The following is a 20639-nucleotide window of genomic DNA, read 5'->3' on the forward strand; positions in this document are numbered from 1 at the left end:
CCTGGCTCCTGGCTTCAGATCAGTGCAGTGCCATAGTGACCACTTGGGGGGTGAACTAACAGAAAAAGGAAGACCTTTCTCTCTGTCTCTCTCTCTCACTGTCTAACTCTGCTTGTCCAAAACAAAAATAATAATATCCTGATTTCTCAATTATTTAAAGGAACAAATGTATTTATTTATTTACTTGCTTAAGCTAACCTTAACTTGAATACTACATTAAAAGTTCTGAGTAAGACAATCTCACATCTTACTATACTGACAAATACACACTTAGTGCCTCACACACAGAAAATCTAAGAAAATGTTAATTTTCTTCTACTGGTTAAAGCTTTCACAGTGGAATTTTACCTTTAAATGTCTTTATTTTCAACTCCTAAGTCTGATAAGTTTAAAATAATGCATTGCATTAAGTTTTTGAATTTCTGACATGAATGAAATGGCAATAAAAAGACAGCTGGAGAATAATTCACGGATGAGTGGAAAGGTTAAGTTTTGAAACAGAAAGTATTAGACAACATAGCTATAGAACTTTCTAAAGATGAAACTACACACAAAAATCAAGTGGCGAGAAGTCACAAATGATGAGAAATAGATAGTGATATTGATGGAATGAAGAAAGAGGATATAAGACAACACATATGTCAATAATGCTCAGATACGTGCACAACTCAAAAAAATTAAAATTACATCACACTGGATCCAGAAAGAATATATAGTACCACTTGTTAATTGTCTAAGTCAAATGCCAGTCTTTTATTTAATTTTTTTCATTTATGGAAGGTAAAAAAATTATATGACTTAGAAGTAGAATACACAGTATAGTCAACATAGGCTAAGAAAGGTAAAAAGGAGAGGGGATAGTGAGAGTCATTTGAACAATGGGTAACACAATGTAGAGACACAGGTATTTGGTCTGGCAGTTAAGGAACCACTTAGGACAGCCAATATCAGAGTCTGGGTCGTCCTGGTGCACTCCTGATTCCAGTTGTCTGTTAATTCACGTTCTTGGAGGTGTCAGGTGACAGCTCAAATGGTTGATTCCATGCCACCATCTGGGAAACTGAGAATGCTCCTACCTCCAGGGTTCAGCCTGGTTCATTCAGCCCTGGCTATTGCAGGCCTTGTAATTAAATTGAGATATGAAATCTCTCTCTCTCTCTCTCTCTCTCTGAATCTCTCTCTCTCTCTTTGAAAGGAAGGAAGGAAGGAACAAAGAGAGAAGGAGGAAAGAAAAAGAAAGAAAAAAGAAAGACAGACACAATGGAAGAAAATAGTTCTGGTGTTATATGGCACAATGAGACAACTACAGCCTGTTGCAATTAACTATTGTTTATTTTTACTTTAAAAATTTATATAAAGGTAACAAATTTCATGTATTTCACATATAGTTTTAAGAGCATAATGACACTTCTGGCTGGCACCACGGCTCAATAAGCTAATCCTCCACCTGCGGCACCGGCACACCGGGTTCTAGTCCCGGTCAGGGCGCTGGATTCTGTCCCGGTTGCCCCTCTTTCAGGACAGCTCTCTGCTGTGGCCCGGGAGTGCAGTGGAGGATGGCCCAAGTACTTGGGCCCTGTTACCCGCATGGGAGACCAGGGGAAGCACCTGTCTCTTGGCTTCAGATCAATGTGGTGCACCGGCCGCAGCGGCCATTGAGAGGTGAACCAACAGGAAAAGGAAGGCCTTTCTCTCTGTCTCTCTCACTGTCCACTCTGCCTGTCAAAAAAAAAAAAAAAAAAAGGCACTTCTAACCCTACGCTCCATCACTCATTCCCAGTCACCATCCTTCTTCCTTCTTTTTCTTTTTTTTTTTCTTTTAGGGTTCTTAACATACAGCAGTGATAATATTTGATGAGATGAAAGTGCTGATTATCCTGGTTTGATCATCACATATTTTATACATATATCAAATTATAATCCTGTAGACTATAAATAGGCACAAATACTGTATTTCAATTAAAATATACAAAAAACACATAAAAACAAGTTTCTCAACAGTTGAGACCAAGGACTGTTCAAAATCATCATGGCAGTTTTTTTTTTTTTTTTCCCCATACCATTTGTTGTACTCTGAACTTAGTGTAGGGTTAATCTTATGTGTATAAAGTTAACTGAAGATAGATCTTAGTAAAAAAAAATCAGAATAGGAATAGGAGAGGGAGGAGGAAGAAGGGTAGGAGTGTGGGTGGGAGGGAGGGTAGGATGGGAAGAATCACTATGTTCCTAAATGTGCATTTATGAAATTATGAAGTTTGCATATCTTTAATAAAAGGTTTCTGGGGAAAAAAGCAAGAACAACAAAAAAAATCTAAGTTGCACTTTCCCAAGTACTGATTTAATGGAAAAAAATTAAAATAAATAATAAATGCTTAAAGCATTTTGGCATTAGGTTCAGAATGTAAACCATTTTTGAAGTGCTCAGAATAATATTATATACAGTGAAACCTTTGATCCACATAGGACATCTGGATTTTGTCCAATAGGTGTTATGCCAAGGGTGAGCACGTGAGTTGTTGTGTTGGGAGAAAACAGTTGGTATGAAATTTGTATGGAGCCGTGCTAAGCCTGGTCTTTCTTGTGTCAAGTGCTTCACTGTTTCCTGTGAGTGAATTTTAGTCAGGGAATAAGATATATTCACAACCACAAGGAAGGTTCATCAGCCTGTGAAGCCTGTTTGCTCAGTGGTTTTGGTGGAGTGAGAACAATTTTCAAAGTTCTAGCATGTGTGAGATGGACGAGTAACTACATCAGAGAAGCTGTGAAAAGGTGTGTGAAAAAAGAATAAGAACTAAATATACCAGCTCCACATTTGTCTTTTTTTGTTTTCTTTTCCTTGACAAGGCAGGTGGGGGGAGGAAAGCGGATGAGGACGCAATGCTCTTTTCAAGTGCTCTGTTTCTTGAAATACATCAAAGAGTCTGAAAGAAAGCAGAAAACTCCTAATAGAGTACAAGAGAGTCTTTTTTCTTTTCTATTAAAACCATTGGCATCTATACAGGAAATAAAAGAACTGCATTAGATCTAAATGATTGCAGAAAAGTGTCACAGGAACTGGCAGGTAAATGAACAATCCGTCATTTTATTTTATCCTTCTCTTCTAGGCAAACAAAAGCAGGGAAATGGCTGCCTTTACGTCTATTCCAGGAGAATTACAAACTTATATTTGCCTTCTAATATTTATCATGTGGAGAGGGTGTCTTTTAAGTAATCAAGTCCATAAGTGCAAATAAACAGTGGAAAGGAGGATTCCATTCAAATGGCCTTCATAGAGGACCTGAGTATTTCAGGCACCAGGTTAGGTTCTGCATGGGATGTGAATTACAACATGGTTACTGGTCTCATGGAGCTCAAAGGCAAGTAAGTCCAGATGACCTAGCACAAGGAAACAATTATTCCAATTACATGGTCTCTTCCAAAGGTGCATGTTCAGTATTATTTATTTAGATTGCATCACAGAGGGTCATGCTATTTAAATGGAAAGTTATTAAATATATAGTCTTCCAAATGTATTCATTGTTTGACCAGGCATAGATCTGTAAAGTAATTCAGTGGTTGAGCTATGCCTTGAAATATTTTCTTGGGCCTCACTCCTCAAGCTAGAGAAGCTATTAGAATGATATTGCCATAAATATCCTGGAAATAGAGGGAGGTTTTAAATTTACTGCTGATCTCTAACTCTGGTCTGCCCCAAAAGAAGAAGAATTTTTGCAAGAAGATATACCAAAAGCAATTGATCACTGTCCTGCTTTCATCATACCTGATGCTCTGACAGGTATGCTGTCTTTTGTAGAAGAATTTAGAAGGTCCTTCAATGTCTGTCACAGGTACTTGTCCAGAGAAATACCTTCAGCCAGTAGTAACATAAGCATTAGGAACGTTGGGAAGGCATATAGCATTTTCATAAGAAATGCCCTGGAGAAATTCTCCACAGTGTCTAGTTCTTTCTTACAAAACACAGCAGGATCACAAGTCCATTTTTCCTATGTATCAATAACTACAAGATATGAAGGTGAGGTGAGATTCTTCTCTTCAAAGACTATCAGAATATAAGACAAACACCTCACCTTATTCTATTTTTCAATATAAATGATCTTTAACCACATGTTCTAATTTTTTTTTGGCTCTATGAATACAAGCTATTTGAGGGCAGACACGCCTTCTTCTATCTATCATGTGGAGAAGGTGTCTTTGATGCAATCAATTCCATAAGTACATATAAACAGCTTAAACGAGGATTCCATTCAAATGACCACCACAGAGGACCTGTAGTATGCCAGGCGCTGTCTAGGATGTAAATTATAGCACAGTTACAATATTAACTTTTGCTGACTCAACAAAGTTTATCAGCAATTAACAAGCATTTATTCAATAAATGGAAGCCCTGCTTGGATTCATTTAAAATGTGTCAAATATTTTATTAGATGCAGAGGACAAGGAAATGATTCTTATCAATTTATTAAGAATATATATATGTGCACATATATGCATCAAATTAGGTTTGGTGGCTTACCTGAGATTTTCAAACTTAATATTCCACTATATACAGATTTTTTAAAGATTCTAAACTTTAATTTATGTATTGAAAAGTGTTTTCAACTATGTTAAAGTGATAAAAATTTCCTTGTATTTTTTCAGTGATTATATCCTGAATCCAATAGCACTAACACGGATATAGAATCTTATCTCATACGCTATTTTATTCAGTGATATATGTGTGTGTATGTATGTATATATGTATTTAAGGATGTATGTGTATGTGTAGACAAAGAATTTGTTAGATTGCCTGCCATTCTTCAATCCACTGTCCAAGAGCAAACCCTAGGCATACACTGTATTTGATCAAAGTGAGTCCCTTCCTAAAACAGACCAATCAAATTCTCTCACCTGGAAAATTAAAAAAGAGATACTGTGATAGCAGTTAGTCTTCACTTTGGACTTGAAATGGGGAACTGTAAGATCTGGTTACCCATTTGTCCCCATTCAGATGGAAAAGTCTGGATATCTGTCTGTAAAGAGTGTGCAAGTATCATGGATCAACGATGAGGAAATCCTTGTCTTGTTTCCAGAAAGTCTTTCTGACCCTTGACTCTGGGCCCTTAGGAAACCTGGCTTCCTCCCTGCCCTAGAGTTCCCTGACTCCACTGAATTCTTCTAGCAGTCCAGTATTTCTCTGAAGTTTATTTGAGTTGTTTAATTGTTGCACCACCTTGGTAACAGCCTTGTAAATTCAATTTGATAATGTCAGAAATATCGTAGGAGGACTTATTCTGTATTCCACACTGTGGGAAGATCTAGGTATAGATAAAGGAAATTTGTACTCAATTCAGTTTATAGGGGAAAAAGTACACATTCAAGTAGACAAATTAAGGGTTACATTCTGTTATTATAAACAACATAAAATAATCCATTGGCCAATAGTAAAATCCCTGTAAAACTGATTTATGGAAGGAAATTAGTGGAATTTCAAGTAAAAGGTAGATGTGACTTGAATTAAGCATGGGAAGTAGTCACAGGTAATCAGGCAAGGAATGAAAGAAGAGTATTAAAGTCAGAAGGAATAATAGGAGCAGGTTATCGAAATGTGATGTCCTACATTCACTTATGGATTTGACAAGACTTGCAGAGAATACATCATAAGGCCACTGTTCCAGATGTTTGGGGAGTAGCAGTATAAAAATAGTACAAATCTGTCTTTCATGACATTTGCACTCTTGGGAAAGGAGACATAATAAAAAATATACAGAAGTGTACTTCAAATCATTTGCGAATTGAAAGATAAGTTTATTTTGATGCAAATAAAATGAAATCACGTAGTCCTCACTACAAAAATCTCATGGAAGATATGTATTATGAAAAACTGCGCATGGATTCAAAAATATTTTTTGCCCCCAAAAAAGCTCATTTTTCAATTGTTATTTTTAATCTGAGAAACACAAGCAGAAAGAGAGCAGTCATCTTCTGGTTTCATCCTCAAATACCTACAACAGCTAGGACTGGTCAGGGGCCAAAGCTGGGAACTGGGAATGAAACTTAGGAAACCAATTACTAGATCCATTACAGCTGCCTTCTGGGTGCTGCCTATGCAGGAGCAAATATTAGGAATGAGAGTCAGAAATCAAACCCAAGCACTCAATGTGGGATACAGGTATCCCAACTGCTAGGCTAAATGCTTGTAATTTTAAACTTTTAATTTCAGACTAGCCTTAAAACTTACAAAACAGAAATTGTGAGTAGTATAGCGAGTTCTTATATGTCCCACACTGAGCTTTCCTTACTATTATTATCTTATATTACTATGATGTGATTGTCAGAAGCTCTATACCACACTCAGCTTCTCTTACTGTATCATTTCATATCAGGATATTTGTCACAGTTAATAAGCTGCAGCCAACTTCTTGTTTTGTTATTTGAACTCCCACTGTCCATCGAATACCTTCCAGCCTCTAGTAATCAATATTCTGTGCTCCGATTGAGTTCTTTTTAGCTGCATATATATGAAGGAGAACATTAAGTAGTTGTCTTTCTGTGTCTGATTTATTTCACCTAACATGAAATCCTTTGCTTCCACCCATTTTGCTGAAAATAACAAGACCCATGATCTATTCTTTTTTATTATTGAATAGCATTCCACAGTAAGTGTGTGTGTGTGTGTGTAGAGCACATTTTCTTTATTCATTTGATAATTGACAACCTGGTTGATTCCATGTCTTGGCTAATGTGAACAGAGCAGCAATAAACATGGAGGAGCAGAATTACACAGAAAGAGAGAGAGAGAGAAGAGAAATGTCCATTTGCTGATTCACTCCCCAAATGCCCACCATGCCAGGAGCCAGGAACTACATTTGGGTCTATTTCATGGGTGGCATTAGCCCAAGTTCTTGGGCTATCATCCTCTGCCTCCCAGCAATCTAGATCAGAAGAAAAGGAGCTAGGACTCCAATTGGCCCTCAAACATGGGGTTATGGGATACAGTTGTGCCAAGATGAGGCTTAAAGTGCTGTCCACAATGCCTACCCCTAAAGGTATTTTAATATAATTTTCCATTATGTTTTGAAGTACCCTTGTAGACAATATGATATATCATATTTACATATATTTAAAGAGACTTAATAATACATATAATGAAACAAAAACAAATGACTAAAATATATACTTCAGCGGTTCTTAAACGTTTGCATGTGTAAGAATCTGTAGAAACTTGAGAAAATACACATGGATAGTACACATTCCTTGCATTTTGGATTCATTAGCTATGGATGCAAGGTTGAGAATTTTCATCCCTAAGAAGTTCTCAGATAAGGATTCTGCTGCTGGTCTGGGCATCATATTTTAAGAATCACCGCTGATGCAGTTGATTGGAAGACAGTGAGTGCCAGAGTGATAAAGTCAAGAGATTTATAACATTTAATTATTTGATTATGGAGATTTTCCTTGAGAAGAATTGAAAGAAATAGGGGGCCAGTTATGTGGTATCTGAAGAAGGATCTTCAGGCATTTCCTTACTATTTTGTGGATAATCACTGTTGTGTTTGAGCAGGTAGATTACACAATATGACCTGACCTATTCCCTTTAAGCAAGACTACTCCAGCTGTCCCATTGAGAATGCATGGAAGGGGCTGGCTTCATGGCAGTGGGTTAAGTCACTGCTTGTGATGCCATCAGAGCATCAGTTTGAATATCTGTTGTGCTGCTCCACTTTTGATCTAGCTCCCTGCCAAAGTGTATGGGAAAGCAGTGAAAAAATGCCCTAATACTTGTGCCATTCTTATATGCAGACCCAGATGGAGCCACCTTACCCAGCCCTAAGCTATTATCATTTGGAGAGTGAACCAAAGGATGGAAGATCATTCTCTCTCTCTCTCTCCCTCTTTCTCTCTCTCTCCCTCTCTCCCTCTCCCTCTCTCTCTCCCTCTCCCTCTCTCTCTCCCTCTCCCTCTTCTTCTTCCTCTCCCTCTCTTCCTCTTTCTCCCTCTCTCCCTCTCCCCCTCTCCCTCTCTCCCCCTCTCTCTTCCTCTCTCTCCCTCTCACCTGCTCTCCCTGTCATTCTACCTTTCATATAAATAAATTAATTAATAATTTTTAAATAAAGAGTCTAGACAGAAGCGAAAGAAATAGAAATAGAAATTATATCTACAACATTCTATTGTAATGATAGCATTAGCAAAAATGATGAAAACTTGCAACATAATGATAACTGTAGTGCCAGTAAAAATATGGCAGAGTTGAGGTAGCAAGATCTATTTTGAACTTTTAACTATTTATTTGAAAGACGGGTTGAGAGGATCCTCTATATATTCAGTCCCCAAATGCCTACAACAACTGGAACTCGGTTAAGGTAAAGCCAGGTTCCTAGAACTCGGTCTGGGTCTCCCACACATGTACTTGAATCATGCTAGCTGCCTCCCAGGATGCTTGATAGAAAGAAGTTAGAATTAAAACCAGAGCCTTCCCATGTTGGATCACTCTCCCCTTTATTTATTCTATCGGTTAGTGTTAGCAGGTACTAGACTTGCTTATGTGCTCCCTTTGACTCTTAGTCCTTTCATTATGATCAATTGCGAACTGAAATTGATCACTTGGACTAGTGAGATGGCATTGGTACATGCCACCTTGATGGGATTAAATTGGAGTCCCCTGGTATGTTTCTAACTCTACCATTTGGGGCAAGTCAGCTTGAGCATGTCCCAAATTATATATCTCTTCCCTCTCTTATTCCTACTCTTATGTTTAACAGGGATCACATTTCAGTTAAATTTCAACACTTAAGAATAACTGTGTATTAATTACAGAATTAAACCAGTCATATTAAGTAGAACAGACAAAAAAACTACTAAGAGGGATAATGTATTAAGTTGTTCATTAACAGTCAGGGCTATGCTGATCAAGTCACCGTTTCCCATAGTGTCCATTCCACTTCAACAGGTTTCCTTTTTGGTGTTCAGTCAGTTGTCACCGATCAGGGAGAACATATGGTATTTGTCCCTTTGGGTGATCCAACATGGGAAGTGAGATACTCAGCAGACTCATAGAATGGCAGATGCCCTAAATAGCACTCTGGCCTCAGAATCAGCCCTAAAGGCATTCAGATCTGGCTGAAAAGCCCATGAGAGTATTTCAGGCATGGAAAGCCAAGACACTTTGGCAAAAGATCTCTGTGAGTGAGATCTCAGTGGAAAGAACAGGTCTTCAAAGAAGGAGGTACCTTTCTCTGAAGGGAGGAGAGAACCTCCACTTTGACTATGACCTTGTCTAAACAAGATAAGAGTCGGAGAACTCAAGGGGCTTCCATAGCCTTGGAAACTCATGACTGGAGCATAGGGAGATTACTGATGCCATAGACAGGAGTGTCAATTGGTAAAGTCAACAACAGGAGTCACTGTGCACTTACTCCTCATGTAGGATCTCTGTCCTTAATGTGCTGTGCATTGAGATTTAATGCTATAACGAGTACTCAAATAATATATTTCACTCTGTGTTTCTATGGGGGTGCAAACTGTTGAAATCTTTACTTAATGCATACTAAACTGATCTGTAAAAAAAAAAAAAAAAGAAAAAAGAAAAGAAAAGAAAAGAAACTATCAACTCCCAACTTGACTCTCACTGGGATTAAACATGACAATAGGTCTGATCTGATTTCATCATCATTAAAAAAAATCATCTATTATTTTTCACTTTATGTTTCTGTGTGGGAGCAAACTGTTGAAATCCTTACTTAATGTATACTAAGCTGATCTTCTGTATATTAAGATAATCGAAAATGAATCTTGATGTGAATGGAAGGGGAGAGGGAGTGGGAAAGGGGAGGGTTGTGGGTGGGAGGGACGGTATGGGGGGGAAGCCATAGTAATCCATTATTCGTACTTTGGAAACGTATATTCATTAAATAAAAGTTAAAAAAAAAAAAAAAAAAAAAAAAAAAAAAAAAAAAACCAGAGCCTGAGGCCAGCGCCGCAGCTCACTAGGCTAATCCTCCGCCTGCGGCGCCGGGCACACCAGGTTCTAGTCCCGGTCGGGGTGCTGGATTCTGTCCCAGTTGCCCCTCTTCCAGTCCAGCTCTCTGCTATGGCCCGGGAGTGCAGTGGAGGATGGCCCAAGTACTTGGGCCCTGCACCTGCATGGCAGACCAGGAAAAGCACCTGGCTCCTGGCTTCGGATCAGCGCAGTGTGCCAGCCTCAGTGCGCCAGCTACGGCGGCCATTGGAGGGTGAACCAACAGCAAAGGAAGACCTTTCTCTCTGTCTCTCTTTCTCACTGTCCATTCTCCCCCCCCCCCCAAAAAAAAAGCAGAGCTTGGACTGAAGTCCAGGCAGTCAGATATGGCATGTAGGTGTCTCTAGTGGTAACTTAACTGCCGCACCAAATGCCCACTACTGGCAAAATATATTTTGAAGGTAAAGGCATCAGATTAAATGATGAATGAAATCTGGGGTGTGAAAGAAAGAGAATAATCAAAAATGACTTCAAGTATTTTGGTCTTAGTACATCACAAGGTAGACTTCCCATGAACTGAGACTGGACAGGTTGTGAGGTGAGACGATTTTTTTTTTTTTTTGCTTCATGAATAATTTATTCAATTTTAAATTCCAGTGTTTTTTGTTTTGTTTTGTTTTGTTTTGTTTATACAGGCAGAGTGGACAATGAGAGAGAGAGAGAGACAGAGAGAAAGGTCTTCCTTTTTTCCGTTGGTTCACCCCGCAGTGGCCGCTGCACCCAGTGCGATGCAGCCAGCGCACCGCGCTAATCCGAAGCCAGGAGCCAGGTGCTTCTCCTGGTCTCCCATGCGGGTGCAGGGCCCAAGCACTTGAGCCATCCTTCATTGCCTTCCCGGGCCACAGCAGAGAGCTGGACTGGAAGAGGAGCAACCGGGGCAGAATCGGCGCCCCAACTGGGACTAGAACCTGGGGTGCCGGCGCCGCAGGTGGAGGATTAGCCTATTGAGCCGTGGCGCCGGCCTTTGTTTTGTTTTTAAGTGTAAACTTTTTCATTTCTTCAATCACAATTTTTTTTTCATTTCTTCAATCACAATTGTACAACTCAGTGTGTCACATTTTGGCAGTTACAGTGTTTGTTCCCTATTCTTTGGCACATTATAAAGAAAAGCAATTGCACCGTATTAAGTGTCACTGCTGAACAAATGACTTTAAAATCCCCCTTCATAAAGTGACCATGCAATTTTGAGAAAGTTGATGTTGACATGTCCAGTAAGGATGTTAAACTTTGTAGTTTAGAAGCTGGTGTTGTGGCATAGTGGGTAAAGTCACTGCCTGCAATGCCAGTATCCCATATGGGGCACAGGTTCGAGTCCCAGCTGCTCCACTTCCAATCCAGCTTCCGGCCAATGTCCCTGAGAAAGTAGCAGGAAGATGGCCCAAGGCCTTAGTTCTCTGCATCCATCTATGTGGGAGACCTGGAGGAAGCTCCTGGCTCTTGGCTTTGGTCCAGCCCAGCCCTCACCTTTATGGCCATTCTGGTAGTTAAACAGTGAATGGAGTATCTCTGTGTAACTGCCTTTCAAATGTAAATGCCTTTCAAATAATTTTGCAGTTTAAATTCAGTAATTTCAATGTCCACAAATCCAGTTTACATTGAAAATCAAACTATGAAGGAGGAGGATGTGACATTTAGTTTTGCTGTGTTCATTTTGGGATATCCATCAGAAACTCAGGAAGAGATGGAGACAAGGAAATTGTGTTTCACTATCTGGAATTCAGGATAGAAACTGAGCCTGAGATATTAACTGCAGAATCATCAGAAAAGAGAAAGAATTTAAGGACTAGGCTGTGGTGAAAAGAAGGGGAGGGGCTGAGGGAAAACAGAAGAAAGAGAAAAGGAAGTGGTGGGCATGATGAAAGTGAAATCCAAAAGTAGAAGTTGTCCCACAAGCTAAAATAAGAAGTGATTCAAAGCAGGAAGGCTGAGCAGTGAAAACATGCAGATATGAGCGAGGTGTGAGCACAAGTTCAATTCCAAAGTGATTATGACTGGCAGAATTTAGTATGGAGTTGACACGGGCAAAAGAGGTAGAAAATTCTTCTGTTTCATCTTTTTCCTACACATCTCTTTGCCAGACATTACCTCCTGAAGGGAAAGCAGTCATTGCTTTAGAGATGAAACCAAGGAGTTGCCACGTATTTCCCTTTAGGAGCCATCTGTCTGTTCTGATGAGGCTGAAACTCTTTAGCTCCGTGAATATAATTTATTTAATGCCCAGAAAGAATGTAACACTTTGAATACAGGTGCTAAACACAACTGAAGGAAATAGCTTATTTTCTGAGATAAGTAGAATAATTATGGGCATTTTTTAACATCTAAAAAGCAGGTTCCATCACCGGTTCTTCAAAACAACAATGTAGTTAGCTTTTGAAAAATGGAAATAATGATGCACTTTGAAGCAGACCTCAGAATTATCTGTCTTTAATAGAAAGTCATTATGCATTTTTCACATAATGCTAGAGCAAGTGCTGACTGACATTTCCAACTGGGAAAAGTTAAATAGTATCCTATCAACTGGCAAATAGCAAGTGATTCTTGGTGATGAAAATAATTATGACATATTATCTATAATGTGTGCATCTTTGAGAGGAAGGTGATTTACTTGGAATCTGTAAGAGGAGAACATTTGGGGATGCAAGTAGTTCTCTTCAAAATGACTGTTTATGCTGGAATATTAAGTTTCCATTTGTGGTAAATGGGAAAACAGATGGCTAAAGAAAAATATTTTGTCAAGTTTGTAACATACACTACCTAGCTGTAGGAAAAACGTCTTTTTTCATCATTGGAAAGAGAAAAGAGTGAGAAATAAACATAAATGCAGTGAGTATCCCACAACAGAATTTCTCTATGGATTTTGAGCACCTATTTATTTAAACATCTTTACACAGAGTGATTAGTCAGCCACTCATATATTTCACAGATATATTTTGAACTTTTATTATGTTCAGGCACTATTTTTGTTGCTGTAGGAATACAGGAAGCAAAAATACATAAATTCTGACTCCCAAAATCTAATTCTATCATAATAAAATTAAGGTATCTACCTAGATTTGTTCAACACCAAATATTTGCAATGGCTTACTCTGCTTGGTGGAAATCATGATATAAATAATGCAGCAGGACAAAAAAATGAATTAGATGCTTTCAAATTAATATGTAAACAGCAGTTAATATTAATATTTAATAGTGTTTTTTCTGTTGAATGAAAAATACAACATGAATTGTGTTTTTTATTTTGCATACTCCTGTATTATTTGGTCTTTAACAAAGTACATTAATTATTTTATCATTTTATTGTTATCTTTAATAGTTACAACAGCTTTTATTTGTACTGTGCTTTTTTTGTGTGTCAGTGCTTATGCTCAATCAATATCTCATTTAATTATCAAAACATGGGCCAGCACTGTGGTTCACCAGCCTGTGGTCTCGAAATCTGATACAGGCACTCGTTCATGTCCTGGCTACTCTACTTACAATCCAGATCCCTGCTAATTCTCTTGGGCAAGCAGTGGAGGATGGTACAAGTCCCTCAGTCCCTAACTCACCTGTGAGATCCAGAGGAGCCTCCTGGCTCCTCGCTTTAGCCTGCCAGAGCCCTACTGTTGTGGCCATTTGAGGAGTGAACCAGTGGATAGAAGATCTCTCTCTCTCTCCTTCTCTGTCTGTAACTTAATCTTTCAAACCAATGAATAAATCTTTTTTAAAAAGTCATCAAAACAAGTTTTGATGGATGTACTGATAGCAAACTTGACTTCTAAAGGTGGCAACATATAAAAGTAGCTAATGGCCTTACCAAAGACCACATCCAGTAGAATTATATACATATATATGCATATATATTTAATTTTCTGTTTTGTCTTCAACTATATGCATGCACAAAATAAACATGAGATAGAATGAGAATATTTATGTATGAGGGAAGTGGAAGATGAGACCTAGTACTACTGGAACATTGCCTTTAGCTGTGGATACTACTACAGCAGGAAATCTTAGAAGATTCAAGTACTAAACAGAGAATTTAACTGGAATGTAGATTTTAATGAGGTATTTAAAGAATTGTATTAAGAACTTATTTGGACTCTGGCCATGGAAATCCTAAAGGCCAAGTAGCAGAATCAGTTTCAATGTTATTCTGCAGGCACTGAGGATTTACTAGTAGATTGATCTGACAGCAGTCTGTCAAATGGACTAGGAGTGTTTGCTAATGGGTGGAGAAACAACAGTGAAAAGACTATTGGCATATTATAGACCAGTACTTCTTAAAACCTTGCTGTGGATGTGAATTCCTTGGGGACCTTGTTACAAGTCATATTCTGATGCAGTGAATTAGACTGGAGCCCTAGAAACTCCCTTTATATCAAACATACAGATAGTCTATTTACTGCTGGTCCAGAACAGGTGATTGACTCTGTGTGTGTATGTGTGTGTGTGTGTGTGTGTGTGTGTAGTGGAGAGAAAGAGAGACGGAAACAGAGAGAAGGAGAGATAATATCCATAACATTTTAAATGCACACATACACACAGTGGTTGTCAACATGGGTTACTTTTGTCCTCTGGATAATGTTTGGCAATGCACAGATACATTTTTGATTGTGCAAATGGGGAGTGGGAGTTGATAACAACACCTTCTACCAGTACAGGCCAACAGTGCCACTTGAAGGTCAGAGATGATATTAAATGTTCTAAAATTCATATATAGTGCCTACAACAAAAAAGAACCATTTAACCAAAATATTGGTAAGTGGAGACATTGCACTAAAATCATAACACTTATAGAAACTCACTAGTGTACTACCCTCAGCAAAATGTTCAAAATGCATGCATAATTAAGAAATTCTTTATTATTTCACGTGGATAGGAAGGGATGATAGAGCTAGAGAAGGGAAAAAAATCTACCAACTCTAATGTATGTGCAGTTAAGTACTAAAGCAAAAATATCCAAAAGGAGCTTCTTGGGAAAGCAAATATTTGGGGATCAGAATTAGTCAGTCCTGTGGTCGGTGTCTGTTGAGGCTGGTTATGGCAAGTAGAGAGGGACTACATTATGGTGGGCAGGAAGAAGAAAAACACCAACCCTTTCTTGAGAGAACCACCTTCCAAGGGTATGTTCTCAATAAAGACTTCCAACCAGAAGCATCTCTCAGATGCCAAGTCTCCACCCCTAGTCCTTCAGTCATTAATATTAAGGCATCAGTTTAAAACATCTGCATGAGTTTAGGGAAGATAAGTCCTCTGGTTTGCTTTATCATTCTTTACTCATTTCTTTCAAGTCACTGAAACGCTTCACATTATTTTAAATTGAGATTCCCTTCACCAACAAATAGATTGGCATTTATATCTACCATAGCTTCTGATTTCCTATCTTCAGGAAAACATTTCCACTTGTTATTCCAGCCTACCCATTTCTACATTTACTCTAATTATTACAATTAATTAGAAAATGTTATTTTTCTCTCTGTTATTATTCCCTGCCCTCCTCTTGTTACATAAATTTTATGGCAAGCACAGGGCAATGATTGTAACTGTTTAAAGCCAAAATTAGTAATGCAATTTCCCACCAGTTCTAGCATTTTGTTCCGAAGTGTTCATATATGATCAGTTCTGTTCAATAGCACTTAATTTGGAGCATTCTAAAGAAGTCTCTGTGAAAGTCACTGCACTCTGTGGATTCTGTTGCTGAGCCTCTGAATATAGATTTTAATCTCCTATTCCAAGAATCCTTATTATATTAGAAAAAAATAAATCCCTATTTGCTTAATCCCATATGGTCATGTTCTCTAGTTTTTGTAGCACAAAGCAATTTAATAGATGTGTCTTTCCCTTCTACCTTCTTAGAATCTGTGGTCCCTCAGTTTTCATCTACTATTTTCAATCATTTCCTCTTCAGTATTACCTTCTCAAACTGGTAAACTAACTCCCTTTTCTTCTACCTCCAAATAAACTGACATAACAAACCAAAAAATATGTATTGATACTTCTACATATCAAAGATACATATTCAGGACAAAGTTTGAAGGAGAATTCTGTGTTCACCACAGTTTCACAATAAATGGAAAAAATGCTTAACTATCTCTCCATATTATGTATTTTTTTTTTCTTTTTTGCTTCTGAATTGTGAAGTAGGCAGGCATACAGGTTAAAATTGATCATATTTGTGAACTGGAAGACCACTCCCCTGTGTGACCTCATGCTCCTACCCGATGCCTTTGCCACACCTCTGTGTGGCCTCATTCCCCTACCTGGCCACACCGGGGTGCCCACCAGCCAATCAGGTTAATTAACCACTCCCCTTTGGAGTGGGTTAAAAGATTAGGGCACAGTGTGCCTGGCCCTGCTCTTCTTCCCTAGCCTCTTGCTGGGACAGGGCTTGCTGTAGCCCTAAGCCTCCAGGGCACATGGCCTTATGGCCATGTGCTCTAGGCTTCCTGGCCTAGATGCTTATCCATGTGGCTGGTTCCTGGTGCTCGGTATGAACCCCCATTCACTTCTCTTAAATAAAGCTCTCACTCTCTTTTGCATCTTTCTCACTAAATAAAAGCTTAAAACATACCATGTTGCCTCATTTAACTGTGCCGGTATTTAGAATTCTCCTCTAAATATTAGGCAAGAACCCTCTTGGGCTTATTAATATCGGGGATTTGGTAATAAGCCCGTGATAAAATCATAAGGCACCCCAAATTCTGGTACACATGTGCACCCCGGATAGCATTTCTATGGAACTTTAAGGGGCCATATTTCAGGGTAAATTATAGGGGGTCTTTTCCGATTTCAAATTGAATATAGGCTTATCCAAATATCCATGCTTTTACTTTTCAATTTTAAACTCCATAGTGTAACAGCCTAATCATTGCATATGGAAGAAACAGAATGTAAAATATGTTCTTGTTTCTCTTTCCTTATTAAAAATGTTATTTAAAAAATGGCTGCAGCCTCCAAAGTACATTTTCCAGTTCCATCTATGGACTTAATCACACACCTCCTTCCACAAACATCTATAAAAATTCTGATACTGTGAAGGAAAAGAGGAAGTTTGAATTCTTCTCATTTGAATTCCATTGTCAAATCTACTTTTGTAAAATCTGTCTTTTGGACATTCTTTCAGCACAATTTAAAATTACACAACAATGCTTAGGTGATTGGGAAGGCATTTTCAGAATGCCAGTGGTAAATCTGAAACATTTTCTCAGATCTAAAATAGAATAACAAGCCCTCCTCTCCCCTGTTGAGAAGCTTACTAATTCAAGATTTGTGCAAACTCTCACAGATGCTGATGTTCCCATGGGAGACTGAGCTAGTGCTGGTACCTTTTTACTGTGGCACCTCACATAATTAAGAAAATTATAGTTATGCTCCTTTTTCCAAGACAAGGAGCAAAAACTATCCTTGGATTCTTTCTAAAGGTAAATGGGAAATAAATCTCTCCTTCCTTTTTTCTGTTTAAGAAGAACATAAAAAAAATACAGGCATTACATTTTCAGTACTGATTAATAGACTAGTGGGATAAGTTTAATTTAATTTATGTCTGATGCCCCTTTAGAATAATGTGATGGTGATTATATTAACATATTCCACCCAAGCCGAGGTTTAAAATGTTTATCAATGCAATTCATGGAGGTAGGAGGCTAGAATAAAGGTGAGACTAAATTCCTAGTAGATCTGATTGGGGAGGGACTAGTGAACCAGGAAAGTTCCTAGATAAGGGCCATGCAACTCCCCAGCTCTACTCAGAGAGGCAAATAGCCTTACAGGCGAAATTGTCGAACTGCAAGAAAATTCACCCTAAAAAGCTGTAATTAGAAGTATATACCTTGTATTATAGTCCACGTTAAAGCAATCAGCCTCTGGCTGTCGTACCTGCTGCTCCCCCGCAGCACGTTCAATAAATCCAACTTTGCTCACTTTATCTTACTAATCTGCTGAATGCTCTGAGGCCCCTGGAGGCTGTGTTTAATCAGCTCTTCCCCAGACACTCTGATGTCCTAAACGAGACTTCTGTGATCACTCGGAGCCAACCTCCAACATGTAGTGCAATATGCCGTTGCAGCTCATCTGAGTGAATCCACACACACCACTGGCTCCTTGATCAGTCTCAACATTTCATTTCTCTTCTATCTGCAGTCTTCAGCAAACTGTTTGTCTATCCAGGAGCAACTGAGTTCCTGGCCAGGTAAACTCCCCAATGGAATCTAAAGACCCTTGTGCATGGACACCTCCTACATCCCTCAGGGATAATGACTATGCTTGTCTATATTCCACCTTTCCAGGCTCTCTTTCTCTTTCACATATGTAAAAAGCCTATTGTCCATCCCTCTGCCCCCACCCCAACCCCTGTTTCAGCTAATGGCCAAGTTCACAATTTTTCCTAGACTGAAAGCTTTGAAGCTTCCAAGGTAAGTAAAATTTTTGACCCTTTCTCCCAGACCTGGATTGGCTATTCAGCGTCAGAGACCTTCCTAAGAGGGAAGTACCAGGCTTTCTTCCAGCCGAAGAAGTGTTGTTGGTTGCCCCTCAGTAGGTGAAATGTCCTATTGAAGTGAAAATCCACTTATATTGATTTTCCCTTTTCCAATGGGATGCCCTGGAAAGGATTTTTACTGATTACCCCTTTAGTAGGCTATTTTAAACAATGGGATAGTAGCCTTCTATTCTCATGAATCAATCCTGGGATACATCCTAAACAATTGAGATCAGTTTAATGTCCAGGCCCTAAAAAAGAAGTATCCAATTTTCCTTTGTAATATTTTCTGCTTCCAATATAAACACCAAGAATGGGAGGTCTGTTCCTTGAACATAACTCTTAGCTATAAAATTGTTCTTCAGCTTGTTTTCTTTGGTCATAATCTTTCCAAATGGTCCAAAGTCCCTTAGGTCCAAGCCTTCATGGCCTATCCAAAAATCCCACCCTATTCCACTCAAGGCTAGCTGAGGCCATGCAAAGATACACTAACTTAGAGCCTGAAGGTCAGGAAGGCTTTGCCATCCTGGCTGTCTATTTCATCCATTTCAGTCCAGCATCAGACAAAAACTCAAAAATTAGACCAAGGACCACAACTTCCTTTGTGCATTTTTGTTGGACGTAACCTTCAAGGTTTTTAACAACCAGGAAAAGACCTTGGGGAGTAAAAATGGGAAGAACTATTGAAAGGGGTGGATAACAGATCCAATACATAGAAGCCTTCACCACTAGCTCCACGCCCACTTAGTAACCCAAAAAGTAGCCAGTGGTTAGGGGAACAATGCCTGCCAGGGCACCTCTGCCATCAGATGGGACACATGAATTGGGATGACAAAACCTTGCCTCACGGACCTGCCTGACCAGTAAGCAGCAGTGACACTGGAAACAAGATTTCCCTTCTATCATTCATGTGAGAGGGTCATTCCCTAACCACAGATGCCATCCACAAGGGATCAGGAAAATAGCAGATGCCCCATCTCTTTCCCTTGAACCAAATGAACCAAAATGGAGAGGCTATCTTCTGACTGTTGGAGAAACAGAGGCTTCCCTATGTCCCACATTTTCTGCCTTATTATCTGAGCCTCAGGTTACATTTGATGTACTGAACAGGGTTCTTCATGGAAATGGGAGCCACATACTCTACCTTTACTACGTTCTCTCCATAAAACTTTCAGCCCTCAATCTTCCAGCATAGATGAACAAGCAAAGCTGTGTTGTTTCGCCTCCCCTTTATTAGGTACACTAAGAGAAAATACCTTGGTGTATCTTTCTTCTAACAACTTCTACCCACTCTTTACTCAGAAGAGATATTGCCACAAAGCTTCAACTATCTTCACTTGTCACTGTTCTTGTCAGTTTTGTTATGTATTTTTGTTTTTGAGTAGTATGCCTATTGCTTGTCAGAATTCTACATAACACAATTTACAGCGAGACAATATCGGCATAGTGCATTGAGATGATGACTTACACACATAAGTCTAAGTTTAACAATGGGCTCCAGGTGAAGTTGGCTTAAGAATCACTCCTTTTAATACATCTTTGTTGCTCAAAGGTAGCTGAAAATTTTTTGACTCTGATCTTGGACATCAAATTCTTCTCTCTTAACATGGGACAAGATCAACACCCAGGTCAAACCCAATTTGACAACAAGAGACAAAGAGAACCTAGCTACAGATTGATTGATAAGCAGTGTTTTCAGACACAGGTCTTGATCACAAGGAGGGAATATAAATTAAGATGGAGTAACTGGTGTCAACATTAAACAAAATTAGGTAAAATTGAGATGTTGTAAAGGGAAGGTTCTGATGCATGATGTCTGATAGTAAATGTCATAGAAGACTCTGCTGAAACTGTCTTTTATAAAGGACCCATTTCAAAAAGAGAGATGCTATCTAGGTTTGATACTTGTTATTCTCAACCTCATAGTAGAATCTGTATCCAGCATGCTCAAGTCAGTGCTGAGGAAGATCTTTGACCTCTTTGTAGTTTGGGACTGTAGTCAGTGACTTAAAATTTATGAAACAACTTAGTGTAATTAATTGTGTTATGTGTACTAAGTAAAATTCTATATGTTCTTTTATTTAGAACATTTTGTCTTAATTTAGAGATTATAAAGGATTATTTCAAAAATACAAATCAAAGGAAACAGCAGATATGAGAGAGAGATAAAAAGGAAGTTATAAGCAT

Source organism: Oryctolagus cuniculus, chromosome 2, assembly GCF_964237555.1.
Source record: "Oryctolagus cuniculus chromosome 2, mOryCun1.1, whole genome shotgun sequence".
Classification (NCBI taxonomy): Eukaryota; Metazoa; Chordata; class Mammalia; order Lagomorpha; family Leporidae; genus Oryctolagus; species Oryctolagus cuniculus.